We start from the raw sequence: 19727 nt of genomic DNA, 5'->3' as shown, positions 1-19727 counted from the left end.
ATGAAAATGGAGAAATTGTGGTTCAGGCATTCAAAAGGGAGCCAGGTTGCCATTATGGATATAGTTTCACACTTGTTACTCCATCACTGAGAACTTGAATTTTCTGAATTCAAGGACAGCAGTTCTCAAACACAATTATCTGTTAGTAGCTGATGGCTGCAACCTTATTGTCTCAAGGTCTTCCCTTTTAACTATGCAACCATTTTGGTTCCCAACCAATCCTTACCTAACAAGCATCCTTACTTTTTACTATTTCTAATCCTAAATCCTGACAACTTAGGTTAACTTTGTGGTTTTTGCCCATATAAGCCTCCCTCATTTTTGAGCCTGAATCTGTGTCTCTCGGGCTATCATTCTCAGTTAGGCTGGAATAAAACTCTTTTCTATTCCTGTTATAGATTGTTCATTGATTATCTCAGTTGACAGTATTGACACAAATTTCCCACATTTTCAAATTTCACTTGCAAGCGAAATTTTATCATTGGCAACAAATACTGTCAGTTATTTTGCTTGAAGTGTTCGGCTCATGTTACTCATTTTGTAGAAATGTCCAAGACAGAGTAATGTTAACATTTCTATCAACTGTTCTTTCAAGGAAAAACAGCACTCCATGAAAAAATGGTTCAGCTGGCAACTCAGCCACTCAAGTGTTTTTCTGCAAGACCAGTCCTACTGTGGTATTCAGCAAGAGTAGGCATGTGCTTCCTGTTTCTTCCCTCACAATGTTAGAAGGCCTGTACTCAGGGTTGAAATTTATAAAATTAGTACTTTTTACTACTTCACCAAGGATATTCGTAATACAAAACAAGAACAAAGTACCAAACTGGGGGTGCATGGCATCAATACAATGACCAACAGGACAGATATGTGCCATCCTCTTTTTTTTTTTGGCCTTGCCAGGCAGCTTGTGGCATCTTAGTTTCCCCACCAGGAATCAAACCCAGGCCCGGGCAGTAAACGTGCAGAGGCCTAACCACTGGTTGGCTAGGGAATGTCTCTTGCCACCCTCTTGATTCTTCCTGAGGAGATGTCAGCTGGGTTTTGTGAACCCAGAAAAAAAATAACAAAGAATGTGCCATTTACAAAGAAGATTGTTTTTAACATCGGGACCCCTGAAAAGATCTCAGATTTCCAGAGGTCTGAGGGCCATACTTTGAGAATTGCTGGATTAAAAGAAAGAGACCATGTGAGAAAACAGATCATATAGTGGGATTGATTTTAACATATGATAGCTTTCTTAAAATAAGTACTGCAGACTTCAAGTGCTGTGAGAGGCAGATTAGAAGAGGAGAAAGATCCGTGGGATTTACCAGGTCGGGAGATTTTACATGGACCTTGAAGGAATGGAACCCACTCCAGTATTCTTGCCTGGAAAATCCCATGGACAGTAGAGCCTGGCGGGCTACAGTCCATGGGGTCCCCAAGAGTAGGACACGATTGAAGGGACTAAGCCTACAGGCGTGCACTGAAGGAATGGTACAGAGTTTTAAGAAAGGGTGTTGGAAGGGAAAGGCTCAAAAGGCACAGAGAAGACAAGACTGACTTCTGAGATCTTTGGATACCAAAGGCTGATAAGAGAATAAAGCCAGGCTTTTGTTCCCTGGGGCGCTGTGCGTACTAGGGAGGAGATGGGTACTGTATGAACTTTTGTCAACATCACCCTGAACATTTGTAGGCGGACACCCTTGGATTGACAGGTGCAGGGAGGCGGGGAGTTGGGGTCACAGGCTGTGAAGGGACAGGCCTCTACTGAAAATACATATTTATGTCTCAGAATGTCTACAGATAGAAACCCACTAGAAAAGGAGTATGTCCGAGGAAACTAATTTTGCTAATACCTATCAATCCTTTGAAAAGCCCATAGAAGTAAGTAGGTGGCAAGGAGATGGTGGTGTATCAGAATGTTCACGTAGTTCTAAAAGAACTTTAGGGGGAAATCCTGTGTTGAAACCACTTTTCTAACACATTGTTATCAGCAGCCCCCAGACTTAGGGGTCCTCAGTCGCCAGCTCAGCGAACCGCGAGCGCTCGTGGGCAGCTGGGGCCGATCGCAGTGGCTCGGAGCAAGGTTCTCTCGGCCTTCCGCGACCGCACAAGAGTGGCCCTCGGCCCTCGCCGTACTCGGACTCTACTAACGCCGGCGCAGGAGGGGGGTGTTTGGTGGTCGCGGAAGAGGAATCCCGAGGGTGTGCCGGGAAAGCAGGGCCTCGGAGGACGGTCGTTTCATCGCTCGCGTGGCTCTCCAGCCCTTCTCCCCTGTCCGCTCCTCACTGCGCCGTTCCATCCGGGAGCTCTCCCGTGTTCCCGCGACGGCAGGTGAGCGCCCTGGCCCTCGGCCCCGGGCCGGCCCCCCCCTGCTCCTCGGCGGTGGTGGCGGCCGGCGGGGAGGCGCCTGCGCGCAGTAATGGCAGCGCGGTGAGCAGGGACGGAGCTGACAGCCGCCGCCGCCCACCCTCCTCGCCGGGCACCGTCCTGCGCGCCCTCAGACTGTCTTCCTCCCCTGCTCCCTGCCCCGCGTCCCGCCTCTGCAGCAGGTAACCCGCTGAAGGCCCGGAGCCAGCTGCGGGCTCCGGGAAACTTCCTCTCCCGGTTAGTGGGTGGCGGGGCTGGGGCGGGGAGAGGAGTTGGGGGCGCGGAGGGGGAGGGGAGGCATGGGGGGAGGCCGGGGACCGGGTGTCCTGAGGGTGACCCCGGCTCCAGGAGCGCCGGCCCCGGAGCCTGGCCGCCCCGGACTGGATCCCGGGCCTCCAGACGGCCTTGGCCGCCCCTCCCTCGGCCCCATTTTGCTCCCAGGGAGGGAAGGTGCGAGTGCATATTCTCTTTTATTTACGCGCTCACGCGGTTACACAGCTCTGTGTGTTGCGGTGTGAGAGGTGGGGGGCGGGGGGCATCAATCTCTTACATCCTTACCACGAGTGTCTTCACTTTTGTTTCCGCAGACAGCGAAGATTGATAGCTCTGGGGAGGAGTGCCCTGCGTGCATGCTAGACCTGTCTCAACCCTTGGGGTCTGGTGAAATAATATCTTTAGACTCTTAAGAGCACTTAGTTACACACCAGGGAGTCTGGACCATTCCCTACCACCCTGCAAATACGTGCATGTACAGAAAACATTTGTGAGTTGCAGACTGTTTTGTCGTTAAATCCTGTCCTTTCCCCAGGGAGTACTAATACCTAGTTGTAAGGGAGAACCTTGGAAGTTTACATTTTGATAATAAGATTAAAGACTATTAACATTCACGGCAGACTTTGGCTTCACAGTGTAAGCATCTTTGAACTAGACCAGTCCCAGGTCTATACAGAGTAAGATAGGGGAAATAATCACTTAGTTCTGACTTATCACCGACTACATAATAGGCATTTAAGAACACTCAAAAGACTGCTCCCTCCTCTTTACTATCTCACGTTTCTTTCCAAGGCAGACAATCGAACAGATTGTTTATATTTTGCCTCTTTTGCCCAAATACGGTGTTGGAAGACCCTTCCGAAAGAGTCAGAGATGAAATAGCAGATGTACACGGTGTTCTCAGTTACTCTTCCCTACCCCAGATACTGTTTATAAGTTGGAAGGATATCTGCACATAGTATGTGAAAAATACCCTTTCTATGTCTGAATGCTCACATGCATCTGAAATACTTTTACTGCACTCTCCAGCCTCTGGTGATTTTTAAGTGTTTTCTGTGGGAAGGTAGTTTATTCATGTTTTTTTATCTTCACCAGTGTGTCACTAAATGGAATGTTGTAGGCCTTCTTCAAAGTCCGTTTTGCCTTGCCTTTGTCACTTCACTATTTGTTAAGCACCTGGTTTGTATGACAAGCATTACCTGAGGCCTTCGGGATACAGCCATAAACAGGACATGTGAAATTTCTCCTCTCCTGGAGCTTCAGTTCTGGGAGGTAAGGGAAAGTCAGAAAGTAAGAAATAGAAAAAATTTCAGCCAATCCTAAGTGCTATAAAAGAAGTAAAATAGGAAGTCGTGGTAGGACGAGGAGAGACTGCTTCAGATGCTGTGGTCAGGAAAGACCTGTCTGAGGAGACTTTTGACCTGATATCTGAAAAGTGGGAAGGATATGGCCTCTGGAAGTCTGAGGGAACAGCAGATGGATATGTCCAAAGGTAGTTTCAAGCTTAGGGTCAGCAAACTGAAAGCAACCCACTGAAGTTGGGCTGAGACCCTCTTGAGAAAGAAAAGTTTAGGTGGTAGCCGTGGGTCAGGTCATGTGAGGTCTGTTATCAGAGGAGTTTGTTAGGCTTTTATTCTTAAGGAACATTGAAAAGCTGTTCCCTTTTTGCGAAGCTGGGAGTGATATGGTCTGGTTTACAATCTGACTGAAGGAGATTGGATAAGAGGAAAGAAGCAGGGCTACTGGTGAGAAGGCTGGGGCAGATCTGAGCAGTGACCAGAGTCAAAGAAAAAAGATGCTGAGGTATATTTTGGAGTTGAAAGTAGTGATCTGGCCTGGTTCGGATGGGAACGCAGTTGGCTGGGGTGGAGGTGACTCCTGGCTTTGAGGCTTCACCTGGAACGTGGTGATGCCATGAATTGAGATGGTGAAGATGGGTATAGGGTTGGATGGGACATTTGAAGTAGAACCTATTCAGTATTCATGTAGAGATGAGAAGCAGGCGATTGGATACACAAGTCTGGAATTCAGTAGAGAGATTAGGGAGGCATTCATTCATTCAACAAGTATTTTTTAAGCACCAGCTACCCACTCCAGTGTTCTTGCCTGGAGAATCCCAGGGACGGGGGAGCCTGGTGGGCTGCCATCTCAGGGGTCGCACAGAGTCCGACACGACTGAAGCGACTTAGCAGCAGCAGCATGGACTAGGCAGTGGGGATACATCATAGTGAAAAAATAGACAAAAATCTCTGCCTTCATAGGATTTAACTTTTAGTCAGAGAAAGATATGGGGAGTCATCTAACTTTATCTGTTGGTTATTATGTTAATTTTTTTAAAGAATTAAAAAAAAAACTCCTGTTTTGCTTCTTGTTATAATTATCTTTAGATACAAACTATATTCACGTGATTCAGAATTTGAAATGTTTGATGGAATACAGAATGAGAGTCTCTATTTCTTGTCCCAACATATTTGAGGCCAAATATTTTGACGGTCTCTCTACACATCTTTCCAAAGATGTATTTTGTGGACATGTAGACAAATGTGTGTAGGTTTCTTCTCCCCACTTGGCAAAAATGGTAGCGTACTTGCTTTGATTTGACACCTTGTATTTTTTAGAGTATTAAATAGTATTTAAAAGGTTATGAAGCAGTATATGAGGCCATCTGAAATAAGAAAGTATGAAAGAAGAGGAGACGGTCCTGGGGCACTGCAGCATTTTCTGATTTGGTCCCTATCTTCTTTGAGTTTAGGACCTGCAGATATGGAGTTTAGTTTAAAGAGCTGTTTTGGTGAGGCTTTTTTTTTTTTTTAACAAAAGTGTGCACTGTTTCTTGTGTGTTTCATCTTTCTTATCTGCCTGTTTTCTTTATGTGCTAGAAAAATGTTTGATTATGATCGAAAGCAGCATTTCCGTGAATGTACTGTCAGTTAAATTCAAGTAAGTTGATAAAAAGACCAGCATTGAATCTTTATGTTTTGAGGAAGTTTAGCTAATGTTAAAGCTTGGAAAAACAAGCAGAAATTTGGAATGTTTTCATGAGACAAAAGTTATTGCTACTTGAGATGTATGACTGAATTCTCTCTCAGTAATCAGTTAATAATAAGACTGTCTGTTCAGAGTTGTCTGGCCCTTTGCCTGGGTTTGAATCTTAACAGTCAAGTTTCTGTTGCGTTGCAGATGTTAGCATAATTCTTAGGTTACCATCTTTAGGATTACAGACCGTCCCCAATTTACAATGATTTGCCTTAACAATTTTTCAGCTTTATGGTGGTACAAAAGCAATATGCATTCAGTAGAACCCTATTTTGAATTTTGATCTTTTCTTGGTCTAGCAATATGGAGTATGATAGTCTTGTGATGCTGGGCAGTGGCAGCGAGCCTCAGCTCCCAGAAAGCCAAGCGGTCATGAGAGGGAACAACCAGTGTACTTAACAATCATCCTGCACATGGGCAACTGTTTTGTTTTTCATCAATGTAGTAGTCACAAAATTACATGAGACAGTCAACATGCTATTCAAAGTAGGCTTTCTGTTAGATGATTTGCCCAACCATGGGCTCATGTAGGTGTCCTGAGCACTTTGAAGGTAGGCTAGGCTAAGGTACGATGTTCGGTAGGTGAGGTGTTTTAAATGCATCTTGACGATATTTGTAACTTTTGATGGATTTGGGGAGACATAACCTGATCTTAAGTTGAAAAAGATCTGTGTAAGATTCAGACTATGTTACCACTTTGTATTTGGGAAGGCCTGTTGAAGATACTGGAACAGTGAAGTTCCTTTAAGTCTTAAAAAGTTTTGAGACAATGACTAGAGTTAAGGTCATGATATTAGCATTTGCTACAACTTTTGGGGTGCAGTTAATGTTAGCTTCCCCTGTTGATTGACCCAGAGGAGGGGAGATGGAATATTTTCTGTAAGTTGCTTAAGCTTAATTTTTTTTGAAAAATTAAAAAACTCAGACTCATTGTGTTCCCTACTGAATTTAATACTATTTTTTATATTGGTTGACATTTTGATTTTCACTTAGCTGTCTTTAGCTAGACACTTTCTATGTAAATTGATCTACCTCTTTGGTTTCTTTTTTTTTCTTGAGATTGTTCTGGATTTATGAACTGTTTTGTTCAGTTTGATTTTATTTATGTTATTGTTACCTCCCTTTTTTCTTTTTCGTCTGAGATAAGTAAGCATTTAGTTTCTAGGTTGGAGAAATATCTTTAAAAATACTTAGTTTTTCTTTTTTGCAGCATTAGTAATAATACTATGAAATATGTGTGCTTAGGCAGCGGCATCCCACTCCAGTACTCTTGCCTGGAAAATCCCATGGGCGGAGGAGCCTGGTAGGCTGCAGTCCATGGGGTTGCTGAGAGTTGGACACGACTGAGCGACTTCACTTTCACCTTTCACTTTCATGCATTGGAGAAGGAAATGGCAACCCACTCCAGTGTTCTTGTCTGGAGAATCCCAGGGATGGAGGAGCCTGGTGGGCTGCCATCTATGGGGTCGCACAGAGTCGGACACGACTGAAGTGACTTAGCAGTAGCAGTGTATTAAACTTACTTAAACTCTGTAAATGTAGATGTTAATGTTCTATTTGAAGATTTTAGTTATCCAGAGAATTTTCACTTATATACTTTAATAGTGTAAATGTTACTGTTGTTATTTAATCATTGAATTATAGCCTGACTGATGAAAAATTCTGACACATATACAGTCAGGTTAGTAGTTTATCATCTTTGTTTCTCTTATCAGCTGTAAGCTTCTTGAAGGCAACATCTTTAATACCTGGTAGAGGTCTGAGTATTGTGAATACTTAATAAATATCTATTAACTCAATGACTTAAGTCTTGTTCTAATGTAGGTTGCTTTTAAAATAATGAAATATCAGATTTACCATGTGTAAATATTTCTTGAATTTCTCAGTTTTGCTTTACGTCAGTTGACGGAAAGTACAGGATACTTAAATTTTTATTTTATTTTATTTTTGTTTCTTTTTTGTTGATTTGGCTGCACCACGTAGCAAGTGGGATTTTAGTTCCCCAACTAGGGATCAAACGCATGGCCCCTGCAGCGGAAGCGCTGAGTCTCAGGCAAGCACTGGACTGCCAGGAAAGTTCCCTAAATTTAAATGTTGAAATAATTTCAGACTCTACAGAGAAGTTGCACAAATGGTACAGAAAGCTCAGGTATACCTTTCCCCATATTTCCCTAGTGCTAACAGCTACATAACCAGGGCACAATGCTCAAAACGAGGAAAATTAACATTGGTACCATGCTGTTAATTAAACTACAGACCTTTATGTGAATCCCACTAGTTTTTCATGTAATGTCCTTTACCTTTTCAAGATTCAGTTCAGGATCAGACACAGCATTTAGCATCTGTCTCCCTGCTGCTGCTGCTGCTGCTGCTGCTGCTAAGTCGCTTCAGTCGTGTCTGACTCTGTGCGACCCCATAGACGGCAGCCCCCCAGGCTCCGCCATCCCTGGGATTCTCCAGGCAAGAACACTGGAATGGGTTGCCATTTCCTTCTCCAATGCATGAAAGTGAAAGGTGAAAGTGAAGTAGCTCAGTCGTGTCCGACTCTTAGCGACCCCATGGACTGCAGCCTACCAGGCTCCTCCGCCCATGGGATTTTCCAGGCAAGAGTACTGGAGTGGGGTGCCATTGCCTTCTCCAATCTGTCTCCCGAGTGTCTTCTAATCTGTGATGATCTTTTCTTATCTTCCATCATCTTCATGCTTGCAATGAATGGTCAGTTTATTTTGTAGAATGACTCAATTTGGGTTTCTCTGATGGTTTCTCATAGTTAGATTGAGGTGGTACATTTTTGGCAGGCATACTAAAGAAGTGATGCTGAGTCTACAGCATATCATATTGCAGGATACAGTGTGTCAGTATATTGTATTAGAGGTGATGTTAGCTCTCATTAAGGTCATGTCAAATTTCTTTGCTTGTAGAAGTTACTATTTTTTCTCTTTGTAATTGCTGGATATATGGGGGGAGATTCTTTGAAACTATGCAGAAATCCTGTTCTCAAATTTTTGTCCTTTCATTTCAGCGTTCTTTGGTAGTTCTTGCTTATAACAATAATTACAGCAGTGTTCACCTGATGGCAATTTTGTATTTTTCTCATTTCCTTCTACACTTATTAATTGGAATCCTTCTATAAGGGAGAACTGTCTCGTCTCCATATTTGTATCCATGTTGAGTCAGAGATACTTGTTTTACTCTATGGTTTATAATTTAATTTTATCTTTATTTAATCACTCAGATTGTTCTTCTATGGCTTTCAAGTTTGCTCTTTGTCTTTTTAACATCCTCCAGCCTCTTTAAGAAAGCACTTTCTGTTTTCTGACATCTTAACATGTCCAGACTCATTATATTGCCCCTGCTGCAGCCCTGGAACCAATCACTTCTCCAGTGAGCTCTGGTTCCTTCTCTTGGAGAATGGTTTTTAGAAACCAAGATCTAGATGTTATGTGTGCTAATTGCCACTGGGTGTCATTGCTCCTAGGCCCTCTCAGTGAACGGAGCTAGAAATACATGTATGAATACTAATCCATGCATACACAACATCTGTTTATTTCTATATCTTTCATCTCTCTCTATGTGTTAAAAACCATGCTGATAACTCTCATTCCAGTCAAATACTATAGGATTTACACTTGCTGTCCCCTTTTATTTATAACTGCTGTTTTCTGATAGAAATAGAGCATACTTTTCCAATAGTCATAATAATGGTTTGAAGTTACCAAAGTGAGTCCAAGGTTTTTAGATAATGTGACATAATTTAGCTCTCAGGATAACAAAAATTGCAAGTCATTGGGTTGTTAAAAAGGATAACTAGAGTATAATTCGAGTAATCCTTTTTAATATTTGGATAGATGATCAGGACTAGAAAGAAAATTCAGTCTTAATGTTTATTTATGAAAAGGCTTATTGGTCACAGCTTTGTCTAACCTGTGTGCCAGAGTGGGTGGGCTTTCCTACTCATGAGAAACTCAGATTAATTCAAGTTCTCTAACTCATCCTTGAAACATCCATAAGAATTTTTTTAAGGCTAGTTGGAGTCTTAAATTCCTGCCTGGCTTATTAAAATTGGAAAAAAGTGAGCAAGTAAGTGAAAAAGACATAAAGCTTCATTGAGATAGAGCCATGGAAAGAAATACTGTTTTGTAGATATGTGGGAGAGTCTCAAGTCATGGAGGAGAAAGCTCTTTAATTCTGGTCAAGTTGACTTTAGTTTGGAAGCAGATTCTTCTATAATTTTTTTGTGTATTATAAATATATTCCGTACTTCCTACTGTCCCCCTTCCTAAGGTTTTCTTCCTGCACTGTACATTTTGCCAATTGGAGTTACAGACCACTGTGTTTCTCTTGACTTTTTTTCACCAGTGTCTGCCTTTTTAAAAAAACCCACTACTAGAAATTTTTTTATTTTTAATTAAAAAAATTATTTATTTATTTGGCTGTACCAGATCTTAGTTGCGGCATGTATAATCTCTAGTTGTTGCCTGTGAACTGTTAGTTACAGCATATGGGATCTAGTTCCCTGACCAGGAATCGAGCCTGGACCCCTGCATTGGGAGCATGGACTCTTAGCCACTGGACCACCAGGGAGGTCCCCTAGAAATTCTTAAGTAAGCACATCACATTATGGAAATGACATTTGTGGTGTGGAGCTGTGTGTCAAGCCTTACTGCAACAGTAAACATTTACCCTGAGCCTGCAGTTAACAAAGATACCTCTTGGCTGTAGCTCATGGGCCACACATTCAGTGCAGTAAGATGAAAGTGTTTAGATGCATGCTTGGAGCTTATTTTCATATGAAATCATGATAACCTTTGGTCAGTGTATACCAGAGACAGTCTTAGAAATGGAAAATATTGAAGAATTAATAACGCTCTTTGATTAGGTATTAAATATTTTCCTTATTTTGTGTATTTAGGCTATAACCTGCTCAATAAGCCCCCTGGATGTCATTTTAAAAATTTACTAGGGTATATTGACTTAGCTGAAATTTATTTAGGCCGCAGTATTCTTTTGATCAATGCAAAGAAATAGAGGAAAACAACAGAATGGGAAAGACTAGAGATCTCAAGAAAATTAGAGATACCAAGGGAACATTTCATGCAAAGATGGGCTCGATAAAGGACAGAAATGGTATGGACCTAACAGAAGCAGAAGATATTAAGAAGAGGTGGCAAGAATACACAGAAGAACTATACAAAAAAGATCTTAATGACCCAGATAATCACAATGGTATGATCACTCACCTAGACCCAGACATCCTGGAATGTGAAGTCAAGTGGGCCTTAGAAAGCATCACTACGAAGAAAGCTAGTGGAGGTGATGGAATTCCAGTTGAACTATTTCACATCCTAAAAGATGATGCTGTGAAAGTGCTACACTCAATATGCCAGCAAATTTGGAAAACTCAGCAGTCCTGAGTGAAAACTCAGGACTGGAAAAGGTCCGTTTTCATTCCAATCCCAAAGAAAGGTAATGCCAAAGAATGCTCAAACTACTGCACAGTTGGACTCATCTCACATGCTAGTAAAGTAATGCTCAAAATTCTCCAAGCCAGGATTCAGCAGTACATGAACCTGAACTTCCAGATGGTCAAGCTGGTTTTAGAAAAGGCAGAGAAACCAGAGATCAAATTGCCAACATCCGCTGGATCATTGAAAAAGCAAGAAAGTTCCAGAGAAACATCTATTTCTGCTTTATTGACTATGCTAAAGCCTTTGACTGTGTGGATCACAATAAACTGTGGAAAATTCTGAAAGAGATTGACCTGCCTCTTGAGAAACCTATATGCAGGTCAGGAAGCAACAGTTAGAACTGGACATAGAACAACAGACTTTTCCAAATAGGAAAAGGAGTATGTCAAGGCTGTACATTGTCACCTTGCTTATTTAACTTATATGCAGAGCACATCATGAGAAACGCTGGGCTGGAAGAAGCACAACCTGGAATCAAGATTGCTGGGAGAAATATCAATAACCTCAGATGTGCAGATGACACCACCCTTATGGCAGAAAGTGAAGAGGAACTAAAGAGCCTCTTGATGAAAGTGAAAGAGGAGAGTGAAAAAGTTGGCTTAAAGCTCAACATTCAGAAAACGAAGATCATGGCATCTGGTCCCATCACTTCATGGGAAATAGATGGGGAAACAGTGGACACAGTGTCAGACTTTATTTTTTTGGGCTCCAAAATCACTGCAGATGGTGACTGCAGCCATAAAATTAAAAGACGCTTACTCCTTGGAAGGAAGGTTAGGACCAACCTATGCTATGCTAACTCACTTCAGTCGTGTCCAACTCTGTGCGACCCCATAGATGGCAGCCCACCAGGCTCCGCCATCCCTGGGATTCTCCAGGCAAGAACACTGGAGTGGGTTGCCATTTCCTTCTCCAGTGCATGAAAGTGAAAAGTGAAAGTGAAGTCACTCAGTCGTGTCCGACTCTCGGCGACCCCATGGACTGAGCCTACCAGGCTCCTCCCTCCATGGGATTCTCCAGGCAAGAGTACTGGAGTGGGTTGCCATTTCCTTCTCCAGGGGATCTTCCCGACCCAGGGATCGAACCCGGGTCTTCTGAATTCCAGGCAGACGCATTAAGCTCTGAGCCACCAGGGAAGCCCCACTGTGAAGAAAGGTTAATGCCAAAAAATTGATGCTTATAAAATGTGGTGTTGGAGAAGACTCTTGAGAGTCCCTTGGACTGCAAGGAGATCCATCCAGTCCATTCTAAAGGAGATCAGTCCTGGGTGTTCGTTGGAAGGACTGATGCTAAAGCTGAAACTTCAATACTTTGGCCACCTCATGCGAAGAGTTGACTCATTGGAAAAGACTATGATGCTGGGAGGGATTGGGGGCAGGAGGAGAAGGGGACAACAGAGGATGAGATGGCTGGATGGCATCACCGACTCGATGGACATGAGTTTGAGTAAACTCCAGAAGTTGGTGATGGACAGGGAGGCCTAGCGTGCTGCGATTCATGGGGTCGCAAAGAGTCGGACATGACTGAGCGACTGAACTGAACTGATTCTTTTGATAATTTTTGGAATGCCAGAGTTTTATTGCTGGGAATGATCAGTACTGAAATAAAAAGTTAAATTTGATAGGTTTTTTGTTTTATTTATTTTTAATTTTTTTTTTTTTTTTTTTACATAAAAAAGACATTAAGTATTTAACCATTTACATTGTTGATAATTATACTTTTGGAAGGCAACTGAAATGTTTATCAGTAATTAAGCTGTAGTCATATTGATCATTATGTTGAACATGGTTATACATTTTGCTAAAATAGTTTGTGCTTCAAATAAAATATTTAATTATGTACCAGCATCAGTTCTGTCCTTAAAATGAATGTTTTGAGATGCTGTTACTGCCTTACCTGCTGAAGTGTAATTATCCAAATCACTTCTTTGTTTGAAAAATGAGTGAAAAACAGTATCACTCCATATTAAAATCCATCTGATGTTGGCAAAATTATATCTTTTGTATTTCTGCTATTGCTGGCAACTTTGTTTTCTTTCAAACATTGTTGGGGTGGGAGTTTTGTCAGGCTGTGTTAACATATCATAGCACATTGTCAGGCTGTGTTAACACTTTGGGCTGGTACCATGTTGCTTCAGAGCTCCTTCAGCATCTATACCTCAAAGTTAAGATTCTCGGGAGAAAGGAAATGTTAGTGTGTTTGTGCATAATCAGTTGCTCAGTCATGTCCAACTCTTCTGTGAGTCCATGGACCCACCAGGCTTCTCTGTCCATGGGATTCTCCAGGCAAGATTACTGGAGTGGGTTGCTATTTCCTCCTCCAGGGGCTCTCTTTTAGTGTTCTGGGGAGTGAGGTAGGTGTGTGAAGAGAAAAACTGAAAAGGAAAAGAGATTTTAGAACATTGCTATCAGAAATCTATATAACTTATCAATTTGATTTTTGTCTTTAGCTTGGGTTACCTAGCTATTCTCTTAGAACTAGTAACTGATTAGAAAATGTTTGTTGTCAGAAAACTAGTCAAGTATCTGTCCTGAGTCTATTGACAATCAGTGATTTGATGTATGTTTTTGTATTTTTGACTTTTTCAGCAACCATTACAATATGTAGCTTAATGAGCATGTCTGCTTTCACTTGGCATAATGCTTTTGAGAATCATCTGTTGTTGTCTACATATCAGTGATTTGTCCAACTTTAATACTGAATAGTATGCTGTTGTGTGAATTCACCACATTTTGTTTTCCATCCACTAGTTGATGGGATATTTGGTTTGTGCACTTTGGTAGTTATTAATAAAGGTGCTCTAAAAATTTGTGTTTAGGTTTTCCTGTGAATGTATGTCTTCATTTCTCCTGTGTAACTACCCAGAAATGGAGTTGCTGGATCCCATGGAAAGTATATGCTTAACTTTAATAGAAACTGCCTAAGTGGTTATTAGGCAGCTTGTCACTGTTTAGTATGTTAGCTGTGGGCTTGTCTTATATGACCTTTATTGTGTTGAGGTACATTCCCTCTGTGCCCACTTTGTTGAGAGCTTTCATCATAAATGAATGTTGAATTTTGACAGATGCTTTTTCTGCATCTGTTGAGATCATCATGTGATTTTTCATTCTTCATTTTATTAATGTCATTGATTGATCTGTGGATGTTGAACCTTGTATCCCTGGAATATATCACAGTTGATCATGGTGTATCAATCCTTTTAATGTGTTGTTGAATTTGGCTTGCTAAATTTTTTTTTATTTTTTTTGCAGATGTTTGCATCTATGTTCATCAGGAATATTGGCCTTTAGCTTTCTTTTCTCTTTGGTGTGTGTGTATTTTTTTTATTTTGATACCCATTTTGTTTATTTATTTATTTTAAAAACTTTGTATTTTATATTGAGGTATAGCTGATAACAAATATAAAAGTTTTAGGTGAACAGCGAAGGGACTCAGCCATACATACATATGTATCTAGATTTTCTTTTCTTGTGGTGTCCTTTGGTAATCATGGTAATGCTGGCCTTGTAACATGAGTTTGGAAGTATCCTTCCGTCTTTTTTTTCTTGGAAAGAACCCTCCTGGAGCCCTTTGTTCTGTGTCTGTTTAGACGGGTTGTTTTTTAAAATCTGTCAAGCTTCTGTCCTGAAAAATTCCTGTTCTCTCTTCTGTGTTAGATCCCTCTGTTTCTGGGATCCCAAGTCTTTCTTGGTTTGTTAATTTCCTCCTGATAGAGGATATCTTCCAATAGATTCCTGAATAAAATGATTTCATGTACATTATTTGATACCACTCTGGATAGAGAACTCTAGGTGATTAGTCATCTTCCCCTGAGCATTTTGAAAGCATTGCTTTACATTACCTCCAGCATCCAGTGTTGCAATTGTAAATCTAGATATAATTTATAGTCTGTTGTGACTTTTTTCTTTTCTGAAAAATTATAAACTCCTTTCTTTATCCTCAGTGGTTTAGTATGCCAAAAAGTGGTGCCTTGTTATTTTTAAAATCAAATATTCTGGGTACTCAACATGCCCTTCTAAGTTGGAAAACTAATGTTCATTAGTTCTGCAGTATTTTTTCTTGAATAATTATCTCTCATTCTGATTTTCTAGAATGCATATTAATTGAATGTTAGATCTTTTGGATGAATAATCCTTTTAAAAATAACTTTCTGATTCTGATTTATGTGCTCCCCACTCTTCCTCATATTTATGGAACTGTTAATGATGATGGTAAAGATTTTTTTTAAACCCATTTACTTTGAAAAATTGCAAACATATACAGAGAATGAATAGTTTAATAATGCCTAATGTACTTGTCACTCATTCTCAACAATTATCAATCAGTACATAAAGAAGCTGTTTAATTTTGAGGTAGGTCTCAGACAGCATTTATTACATTCATAAGTATTTTGGGATGTGTCTTTGATAGATAAGAACTCTCATTTTTAAAGCTCTCATAATTGTTATAAAAAATATTTTTAAGGTCATGAAATAGCCCCTCAGTGTTTTCAGATTTCCAGGGTTATCATAAATATAAATTTTAAAAAAGAGCATAAATCTAGATCCACATAGGAACAGTCATACTATGGTAGATTAAATGTGCCTTTTCAGTCTATTTTAGTTTAATTTCTACTCCATAAATGTCTCTCACTCTCATTTTCTTTTCTCTATCTTATGTATGTGCATAATTTATTGAAGAAATCTGATTATCCAGTAGTTTCCTGTAGTCTGGATTTTGCTGACTTGCAGGTTGATGGTTAGTAATGTTTGTATATATAATATGTATCACATAGGAGGAATTCAGAAGGTATTTAATGAACAGTAAGGATAATGATAAATTGTAATTTTCTTATAAGTATTTGTAGCAATTGTAACTTAAGTTGTGTTAACAGTATCTTTAGAAGAAAACTTTGTTGATGTCAATGTGAAAAGAACTTACTAATCCATTTAAAAAACTATTTTAACTCAAAAATACTGACATTAAACTAGGTACTTTAATTTTGGAGGACTCATCACATATCATATCAAACACAATAGAATGAATCCAAGTACAGCCAAGCAGTGAAATGCCATTTGCCTAGTCACTCGGTTGTGTCTGACTCTTTGCGACCCCATGGACTGTAGCCTGTAAGGCTCCTCAGCCCATGGGATTCTCCAGGCAAAGAATGCTGGAGTGGGTTGCCATTTCCTTCTCCAAGAAATGCTATTAGGATTAAAGAAATCCTTATGTGTTAATATGGAATGCTTTTCCAAATGTACTGTTAAGTGAATATATTGTTAAGTAAGTGGTGTGATGCCATTTATATCAAACAGGTGAAGAAAGACCATCTCTATATTCAATTATGTAAAAAGGGGAAATAATAACATATATGCATAAAGTACTCCCAGACACATATAATAGATCCCGCTAGTGATGGGACCTGGTAACAGTAGCATAGGAGTGAGAAGGAGACTGAGATTTCAGAATTTGCAATCATGTAAATGTACCTGTTTTCCCCTACATTCCCCTCCACATTAAATTGCTCCAAAATTTTTGGTACGGTTATTTCACCTTAAGTGTCTTAACAGCTTTATTGAGTTATCCTTCACATACCATTCAGTGTACTCATTTGAAGTGTGCAGTTCAGTGGTTTTTAGCACATGTGAGGGTTGTGCAAACATGATGACAATCAGTTTTAAAACATTTTCATCACCTAATTAGCAGTCACTTCCCATTTTTCTCCAGGTCCTGTAACCCTGTGCAAACACTAAAATACTTCCTGTGTCTGCTGATCTGTCTTTTCTGGATATTTCATGTAAACGGAATAGGCAGTGATAGGCAGTCTTTTATGACCAACTTTATTCACAGAGTATGTGTTTGAGGTTTATCTATATTGTAGCATCTATCAGTACTCCATTCCTTTGTATTACAGAATAATCATTGGATGTACTACATTTTATTTATCCATTTTTTACTTGATAGACATTTGAGTGATTTCCACTTTTTTGGCCTTTATGAATAAATGCTGCTATGAACATTTGTGTCCAAGTTTTTATGTTTTTTTATTTTATTTTATTTATTTTTGGCTGGGCTGGGTCTTTGTTGCTGTGTGGGCTTTTCCCTAGTTGTGGTGCTTGGGCTTCTCACTGCAGTGGCTTCTTTGTGTTGCAGAGCAAGGCTTTAGGGCACTTGAGCTTCAGTAGTTGTGGCAAGTAGGGTCAGTAGTTGTGGCTCCTGGGCTTTAGTTGCTCCGTGGCATGTGGGATCTTCCTGGATCAGGGATCGAACCGGAGTCTCTTGCATTGCCAGGTGGATTCTTTACCACTGAGCCACAGGAAAGCCCCATGTCCAAGTTTTTGTGTGGACATGTTTTCTCTTGCATAGGAGTGAATTACTGAGTCACATGGTAGCTCTGTGTTTATATAAATCACTTTTGTAATTATTAACAGCCATACGATACTTAGAAATGGTGCTCCTAGTGAGAAAATCTAATCTATGAATCATTTTCAAATGTAATGAAAATTTCATAAATGTTATTGTCATAACATTTCTTTCTTTGCCCTCTCTCTTTTACATCCTTGTATAAATTCTCCATGAGTAAATGATCATTTAAACAATTTAAATAAGATGAAGGAACATACATTTTATTTAAGGAGCTTAAATAAAGGAGCTTTCTATTGGGCAGGCGTAGAAGCTAACCGACTGTTTTATAAAGCATACTTCCTGTTACTGGTTTTTTAGTTTTTAGTGTATTTCCCTGGGCTGATGCTTCTCTCACCTTGGTGTTCACATTTTCCATCCATCTAAGAGTGGATTATCACTGTACATAAACCCATTCTCTCTGTTCTCAACAGAGAAATCAATGCCAGTCTGATTCTGCTAAAACTTGAATAAAGCTAAAAGGTAATTGATGCAACCATTATAATAATGTATAAGCAGGGTGTGTGGTATGATCCCATTCTTACAGGGGGAGGAATGGAATGTGAAGCAAACAGTGATAGCTTTTTGGTACACAGTTACACAGTAGTCTCCCTACCCTGAGGAAGCACTCAGATAATCGTGGCTCAGTTCAGTTCAGTTGCTTAGTCGTGTCCGACTCTCTGTGACTCCATGGACTGCAACATGCCAGGCTTCCCTGTCTATCACCAGCTCCTGGAGCTTGCTCAAATTCATGTCCATCGAGTTGGCTGAGGGTAGGTTAATCCTCTAATAGCAGTTAAAGAGAATTCTCAAGTTACACGAAGAGGACACCTTACCTAGCTTAAGTGGGCCCAGGAAATTTCCTAAAAGCTAATATTCTGGGCCAAGGCTAAAAGAGCAGTAGGAGTTAGGTGAATGGATTGAAAGGAGGAGGCATGGAGAAGAGAAGAATTTTAGGTACAGAAAGCAATCACGGTAACACTCAGTGTTTGTGAATCAGCCTGTTGTGTTCAGTGACCTCTAAGCAAAGAAGTTTCCAGATTATGATGCCAAGGAAAGGAGTCCCATGAGAAGAGCAAGGTGAGGATGGGCTTCAGTCCAAGGTCACATCATGGAAGCTTGATGATCCTGTTGCCAATGAGCTTAAACCAGATGCTATCCGTAGTGGAAAATCTCAAGCTGCTTTAAGTACCAGAGTGACATGGTCAGCTCTATGGTTTAGGTTATTTTTGTTGCTGAATGCCAGATCCAAGAGTCTAACTTCCTTGAAAGTCAAGAACTCTGTTGACCACTGTTATCCTCACCTAGTACAATGCCTGGCATGGATGTTCCCAAGTCTGCTGGAGTAGGACATGGCAACCCACTCCTAGTATTCTTGCCTGAGAAGTCCCATGGACAGAGAAACCTGGTGGGCTACAGTTCATGGGGTCGCAAGGAGTCGGCCATCACTGAGCACACAGCACATAGTTGTATATGGCAGTTGAGGGCAGGGGTACCAGCGCAGGTCTGAATCCTGATGCCATCAATAAATAGCTCTGTGACCTTAAGCAAGTTTGTTAATCACCACGTAATTAGTTTTCTTATCCAGAAAATGGACGGAACAGTGAGCCCTACTTCAGATTGTTGGGAAGATTAAGTGACTTTATATAAAGCACTTAGATTTGTGTTTGGCTCATAGTAAGTATGGGCTTCCCTGATAGCTCAGTTGGTAGAGAATCTGCCTGCAATGCAGGAGACCCTGGTTCGATTCCTGGGTCAGGAAGATCTGCTGGAGAAGGGATAAGCTACCCACTCCAGTATTCTTGGGCTTCCCTTGTGGCTCAGCCGGTAAAGAATCCGTATGCAATGTGGGAGATCCGGGTTTGATCCCTGGGTTGGGAAGATGCCCTGGAGAAGGGAAAGGCTACCTACTCCAGTATTCTGGCCTGCAGAATTAATTCCATGGACTATATAGTCCATGGGGTCGCAAAGAGTCAGACACGACTGAGTGACTTTTACTTTCATAGTAAGTACTGTATAAGTATTAACAGTTATTAGTACTGTTTTGATAAATAAAAGATGAATGCAAACTGGAACTGTTGAGGGCCTGACCCCAGAGCTTTCATGGGGTTGCACGAGAATGGAAGGATTTAAGAAATCCCACACAGATAGGATGTGTGAAAAGCTTGAGAAGTTAAGGTTAATTTTCTGATTTAAAACTGGAGCTTTAGGTCCCCC

At 40.7% G+C, this 19727-nt stretch overlaps 1 protein-coding gene across 5 annotated transcripts in view; it reads left to right on the top strand.

Moving 5' to 3' along the window:
• Positions 1-2166: 2166 nt before the first annotated feature.
• CUL2 (cullin 2) overlaps positions 2167-19727 on the top strand; it is a 71577-nt gene continuing 54016 nt past the window's right edge. The window contains exons 1-2 of one of the 5 annotated variants that reach the window (XM_006063202.4): positions 2377-2534; positions 2940-3115. The gene's annotated coding sequence lies outside the window, so the exon portion shown is untranslated. Of the gene's footprint in view, positions 2317-2375; positions 2590-2939; positions 3116-3733; positions 3898-19727 lie in introns of those variants that run through there. The other 4 variants (XM_006063203.4, XM_006063200.4, XM_006063201.4 and 1 more) reach the window with 4 other exon arrangements.

This window comes from Bubalus bubalis, chromosome 14, assembly GCF_019923935.1.
Source record: "Bubalus bubalis isolate 160015118507 breed Murrah chromosome 14, NDDB_SH_1, whole genome shotgun sequence".
In the NCBI taxonomy this organism is placed as follows: domain Eukaryota; kingdom Metazoa; phylum Chordata; class Mammalia; order Artiodactyla; family Bovidae; genus Bubalus; species Bubalus bubalis.
This window is presented reverse-complemented; position numbering and strand designations above follow the sequence as displayed.